This window comes from Carassius gibelio, chromosome B25, assembly GCF_023724105.1.
Source record: "Carassius gibelio isolate Cgi1373 ecotype wild population from Czech Republic chromosome B25, carGib1.2-hapl.c, whole genome shotgun sequence".
Lineage (NCBI taxonomy): Eukaryota > Metazoa > Chordata > Actinopteri > Cypriniformes > Cyprinidae > Carassius > Carassius gibelio.
The window spans coordinates 8892177-8899453 of NC_068420.1; the positions used below are offsets into that span (position 1 = coordinate 8892177).

The 7277-nt window shown below is 37.9% G+C and overlaps 1 protein-coding gene across 1 annotated transcript in view; it reads left to right on the forward strand.

The window, feature by feature from the left end:
- The window catches only part of LOC128014194 (cytosolic carboxypeptidase 4-like), a 191371-nt gene that overhangs the window by 11583 nt on the left and 172511 nt on the right, over positions 1-7277 (forward strand). The gene's annotated exons all lie outside the window — the stretch shown is intronic.

A 7277-nucleotide genomic window follows, 5' to 3' on the forward strand; every position in this document is an offset into this window, starting at 1 on the left:
GTGTGCTTCACGAGCCACCAAAATAGCTTTGCTTCATATGGCGTGAGGGTTTGAAACCCTCTGCTTGTGTCCACGCTCATCTGCTGGCAACCTAGCTTACATAACTCTTCCTAACACTCCCAAGACAATGGGAAAGACAGAGCATACAATGTAAGAAAACAACCGCCTGTCCTACATTAAAAGAGCAGTGAGGCAATGTGAACACAGCTCCATCTCGTCCCGTCGTCTCTCTGTCCCTGCATCCCAATTTGCATAATCATCCTAAATAAAGTGATAGATTAGAATCAGCGCATTCTAATTGAGAGGATGTTGAATCCAATATGCCAGGCAGGATGGTGCAGTTATTTCCAGTGAGTTCTTGAAATATGCATCCATGGATGCTTTGTAGACTGTTTATTTATCACCTTGTTCCATGGCAAGGAATGCAACAGTATAATATTTATAAGTAATAATACATTTTTATGTCAGAACAGGATCAACTAAGAGTTCAGAAACAGCCTTTTTTAACTATAACAGGATATAGCCATGACCGTACAGACTGAGGATTCAGAAAGGCATTCTTAGCCGTAACAGGACAGGCAGTGTTCACGGATGGCCTCCATAGCAATGACAGGACAGTCTGAGAATTCAGAAACGGCCTTCTTAGCCGTGAGAGGACAAGTAGAGAGTACACGGACTACCTCCATTGCCATAACAGGACAGGCAGAGAGTTCACGGAAAGTCTCCATAGCTGTGACTGGACAGTCTGAGGATTCAGAAACTGCATTTTTACCTGTAACAGGACAAGCAGAGAGTTCACAGATGGCCTCCAAACTCGGGATCAGGAGCTCTCTCTGGGCTAAACTCCTGAACAAACTCTGGAACAGGAACTCTCTCTGGGCTAGACTTGAGATCAGATTCAGGGAGTAGAGTGGTCACCTCCACCTCAGGAGGTTCTGCAGCGAAGGCTAGGCTGCCACCTCTGGGAAAACTATAGGTGTGTGTGCGGCCCAGACACAGAGAATGGCCGAGAAATTACTGGCAGGACAGAGTGTACATTGTCTAATTCCCAGACTGATGGTGCTGTGTCTGGGGAACTTGGGTGAGTAGCAGCCAGCAAGCTTGGGAGTGTTGAAACTCCAGTGTCACTAGAGAGCGTGGAAACTGCATAGCTCATGAACGTAGAGACCTTTGGAATGCCAGCAGCTTGCACCGACATGAACTTGAGGGTCCTCCACACTGGATGCCAGCCTTGAATGCCTTGGGACTGACTTTGTGTCTTCAAATGCAACATTTGTGGTGCTATTGAACACTGTAGTGGCATTCGTGATTGCTGAAGACTGTGGCCGGACATCCCTAAAGGCCGGAGGCTCTGGCATGAGCAGGCTTTGACTTGCCAGACCTGGCGTGTGCAGACTCTGGCTCATCAAACAATGGCACACGGTACAAAAACTCACAGAACATGTAAACATGTTGCTCAATAGACAGGTCCTTTTGCCGGAGGTGAAGTAGATGATTAATCTGTAAACGCTCACAAAGCAACTGGATCCAGATATGTCTGGTGATTCTGTAACGAGGGAGGCGTAACAACGAAGTGGGGATCCAAATGCAAGCCTTTAATAAGATTGTGGTAAAACAGGCATGATCAACAACCGCGAACAATGTGACCGTGGCAAGACAAAAGAGTAATCCAGATAATCAGGCAATTGTCAGGGCAGGCAGAAAAAAAAATGAAAAAACAGTCAAGGGATCAAAACACGAAGGCGAGAAACTAGAAACACGTAAACTTTGAAACCCGGAAGAGCTATAAAACATTCAATCACTAGCAAAGTCAGAAAATCTGTGTGCTACTACTTAAAGTCCTTCTAATGCGAGACAGCTGTGAGCTGATGATGAGATCTGATGAAAGACAGGTGATGGCAGTTAATGTGTTCAGGCAGAGGATTATGGGAAATGGAGTCCAGGGTGAGTGGTACAGGATGGGGTGCCCTCTAGCAGAGCTCATGGGCACTCCAGCTAGAGATCATGACAATTAGTACAATTACTAAACCAATATGAAATCTATTTATTTTCATTTTAAAATGATCTGCGATTTATAAATGCATTACATATTGACAGCTATTTTATTTGAATGCAGATTAAATACGATTATAAAATATAATCTCACAAGTACATTACATTTACAGATACTTTCAAGTAAAAAAAAAATGAATAAAATAGCTGAATGTAATGCATTTGTGAGATTTAATAAGTGTCTTTAATCTTAAAAATACATATCACATATTGACATGCTTTTAAAATAAAACATTTAATAATTAACAACACACTAGTTGCACATCACATGAACAGCTAATTTTAGTTTAATTGAAGTAATAAAAATACTTTAAAATAAAATGCATATTGGCTCATGCATTACATATTGACATCTATTTTATTTAATTGTTGCGTTTTATTTTAATGTTTTAAGGCATAAGTAATCAAACTTATATTTTTTTGTTTCTTTTAAGTGGTGTAGTCATGTCTTAGCTTTCTTCTTTATTCATAGCAGAGGGTTGATGCATGCTTCGCCCATCGGCAGACATACAGATGACATCAGGGGCCAATAATGTTTGTAGCACCTGAGCCGGAGGGCCCTGTATTTACCGACACTGACAGCTCAGACTATGGAATGTTGTGTAAACACTGGAAAGAATCTGAGGGATCCCTTAAACCTGAGGGTTAAGATTGACCTCAGCTTGTTTGAGCTTGAAAATATGCAAGGCGTGTGTGGTTTTTTTTTTTTTTTTTTTTTTTTTTTAACTTTGCCCTTTGTTTTTAAGTCTTATAAATCCAGAGACTTCTATCATTATGGTTGGTTTTCACACTCAGTAGATTTCCATAAGTGCAAAATCTAAGTTTTATTCAATTTTTAAGAGTGTATTGGGAAATATTATATTTCCCAATAGAATGTCCATATTAGTTTAATAGCTGTCTGAACAAATCATTTTTAACAATATTGTTAATTTGTGAGCTCTGCACTGCAGCAGGAAAAATTTTTGTGCTTTTACAACTGTCATCAGAGAATAATATTTACATTTACCATTGCACACACGTTTGGGGTCCAATTTCGAAAACCTCCAAAAACCGCGAGATTGAAATGAACACCTAGTTTCCCCAAAGACAGGGTTTTAGATTGACAGTTTCCAAAGGAACGGACCTGACAGTGTTTACCCATAGCTCCATTTTTGTACAAGCGCAAGCACATTTTTATGTTGTTTGGTTTTCTCATTCTACTCTAAAGTCCGCGTTTATTGACAGAACACTGACCCGCAGAGTATCCTGTTTTCAGCATTTTTCGCTGTCAGCCTTGACCTGAAGCCATTTTGAGTCTTTCTCCACCCCGTTCACCTTGTAAAACTGACAGCAAAAAAAAAACTCATATAAAAATGCCTTTTTTGAAATTACCATTGCATATATTCTCACAAGCTTTGCTTACAACATGCGAGTGCCAACTAATTGTTAAAAATCTTTGTCATAGACAATGAAAGGAGAGACACAAACACTTCTAAACATCTTTCAGAAAGTCAAAGACTAACTATTGACCTCCGCTTTCCCCTGAGTCTGTGTGTGTGTGTGTGTGTGTGTGAAAGCCGCATACCACAGAGCTTCGTGCCATGTTTAGGCTCTTAAAAGCAGGATAGTGCAGGATGCTGTCTGTGGAATCGCTGGGGAAATTAGCGGCTGATGTCGTCGGCTTATTCTGTCACAGACGTATTGGAGCTAATGGAACATATTGATCAGGCATGTCCACTTTGATTAAATGTAAATGGGTGATGAGCTAGTGGTAGCCATGACGGCTCGGATCGCAGCGAGGGTAAATCCTGTGAAGAGAGTATGAATGCTGCTTTGTGCCGTTTTATCTCTGAGCTCTCATACTGTATGTGTAAATGAGCTGGGCCACTGCCAGCGCTTCTAGAATATGTGTGGGTGGCTGTAATTATAATTGATATTATATAATTAAAGTTGTCTTGTGGACGGGAAATTCTTGCAACATGCTGTTGTCTCTGTCTCTCTCATTTTATAACGCCCAAGAGAGTAAAAATACTGGGCCAGACATATTCAGTATATTTTTGCATTGTTGTGGCTGGCATTATAAAATTACTTTGTATAAAAAATAAAGCAGAATATTGAGTAAAAACCTATTAAAAATAAAAAACTATAAAAAAAATAAATAAAAAATCAGCCCCAGACTTCAGCTGTGAAAGCATGATCAAGGAAGTGTGATGGCAGCTGATTAATTTGACATGAAAGTGAGAACAAGATCTTATTGACACTGATCACCAAAGAGATGTCCATACAATTGATTAACCACAATCATTAATTTAAGCAAATGCTCTTAAATCGTGTTATCACAAACTGATTGACCCAACAAGATTCAAAAGTGGAAATGTACCATTTGTGTTCCCTAAATATTGGCTGAATTCATCTGTAATTTGATGGTTTTATGCTCTTGGCAGACAGTAATTGAACACTCGATCTTTAGTCGGCACAAACCTGGTTTATCCTTGAATAGTCTTATTTTATTTAACCTGCCATAGATTTGTTGAAGTTTTTTGTGGATGAGGCAATGTCACGCAACCACTGCATGTTAAGATCTGCCTACTGAAAATATATATTTTGAAGTATTATTCTTTATTCTTGTCACCACAGATGAAAAAAAAAAAGACTGAAGTATAATGTAAATGACAAAAGTAATGATGAAATCTACTCAGCAAATGCTTCATTAAATGTGCAAATAATAATTATATATATATATATATATATCCAGGCTTCTGAAGTTGGTGAGATTTGCTCTGAAGATTTCAATAAGGCAAAAAAGACCTGTTCAAATATACATGAGTGAAATGTTTAATTATGCACCAGTTCAGAGAACCGAGGCAAAACACATTTCTGCATTTCAATTAGCAAACTGTCTCTGCATGAGGCTGCCAATGCTGATCTGCCAAACAACTGCATTCAAAGACCAAACATCTTCCATACACAAGGGGAGGCTAAACGATTTCTAAAGAATCATGTGAAACTGGACACTTTGCATCACAGGAATAAATTACATAAATATATTCAACTAGAAAACTGATATTTTATGTAATTTTTATTAACAGTATTTTTTGATCAGATAAATGCAGCCTTGAGGACCATAATAAAAAAAAAAAAAACAAAAAAAAAACAAACCTACAATAAAATAAAGACCCCAAAAGTTTGAGCAATATATTAGTCAAAGGTATTTGAATAACTTTATTTTTTATAAAGCCTCTTATGCTCACAAGGCTGTATTTGATTAAAAATACAGTGAAAAAGTCTTATTTTGATATATAAAAATTATTTTTATATACATTTAATATTTTCTAATGTAATTTTCAGAATAAACCCACAAGTAATGGCTGCTGAAAATTCAGTTTTGCCATCACAGGAATAAATTACATATATTAAAATGGAAAATTATTTTAGATTAATAATATTTCCAAATTATTCCAAACTTATTTTTTCCCTGTGTGTGTAATATATATATATATATATATATATATATATATATATATATATATATTACACACACCAAACCAAACACCTTATGGGTACATTCATTTTAGACATTTCCAAAACTGTTGAAACGGAGATGGAAATACATTTTTAAAATGCATGAATTCTTTCCATCTTTGTTGCCACAGTTTTGGAAGTGCCAAGAAACGAGCAAGAAAAGAACGGGGTGTCCCAATACTTTTGTCCATATAGTGTATGTACAACCCATTGGTGTCTGGTGAGGAGTCTTTGGCTCAAGGTCTCACACCAGAGGTGCTTAGCTGGGATCAGGACTTTGCTTTCTGCAGACTAGTCAATTAATTCCACACTGACTGAATCAATTTCTTTTTGAACCTTGCCTTATACACAGAGGCATTGTCATGTTAGAATAGAAAAGGGTCCTGTCCTAACTGTTGCTATCAAATTAGATGCACACAATCCTCTAAACATTAAGATTAGGAAATTACTAAAGTAGTCAGACGTGTTTGTTATAAGGGGGTGTCCCAATACATTTGGCAATTTAGTGTGTATGTACAGTATATGTGTATGTAGTCTTAATTTTGATTTGATTTTAATGTTTTTTTTTTTTTACCTGGACTGACTGGCTTATTAAAATGTTCATGTCGTAGAATATTCCTGAAGCCTGTGAAGGTTTTTTTCTTTGGTGTGTAAGTAGCAGCCAGTGGCTGTTATTTGAGCCCAGTCCTTAGGGCTAGCAGGTGGCCTGAACGGCAAAATGATTGGCAGGAGAGACTGGGCTCAACATTCCTGCCTGGCAGAGGATTTACCTTCTATTCACCCAGGGTTCTCCGCCTCCTAGCGCCTGTGCCCTTGTCTGTCTGTCTTTGGGGGCCTCCTCACCCCCTCCCACAATCCACTGGGCTGTCAGCCACAGTACCAGATTAGAAGCTTGAAAGGAAATTGCAGAGTCTTGTCATCCTATTTAAGAGGGCAAAATTATTTAGACGCTGGACATTTCATGTATGTTCCATTGCCACAGGAAGTGGTCAGTTTTTGATAAATCCAAATTGAAACATTTCCACTGCTCGATCTCATTCCGAACTGACCAGTAAAAACTCTTGCTGCACTGCACCAATGTATCCGTCAGATGTGCTAATAGCTTCTCACAGGCTTAAGAGTAAACATGAACTCGATAAAAACTTTGCAAAGAGGTCCCTCAAGGAATCATTACGAAATGCCAGCCTCAGTTTCCAGATGACTGCACCATTTCATGGACTCGGTACCCTTTCCTATTTTAGGGGATAAAGCGGATGTTAAAAAAAGGCGCAATAGACCTGCACTTCTGGCATTGCTGTTGGCATAGCCGTCCTATAAAAGAGGCTCAATACATGCTTACCAGAAACCATATTTGATTTTCTTCTTCATTAAGAATAATTTTGATCAGATTGAAATTTCTAGGGTCAACAGTTTTATAAATTGCACTTTTTTTTTTTTTTTTTTTTTTTTGAGATATTGTAGAATGACTATTTTGGTTTACATCCCCCAAAAAAACAAAAGCAGTTCTCAGCTTATTGACTATTGAGTGCTTATATCCAATGAAAAAGTGTGTTTGCTAGTAAAATTAAAAATTTTATTAACATCCAGTATTCATGAATTTCCTTTCATTTGTTCCAATGTCCTTAATATTTTAGTTAGGGTTTAATATCTTATTTCAATATGAACTAAAATTCCCCAATGCTACCACAAATCTAACACATCAATTCTATCTGTGTAGGAGCAGG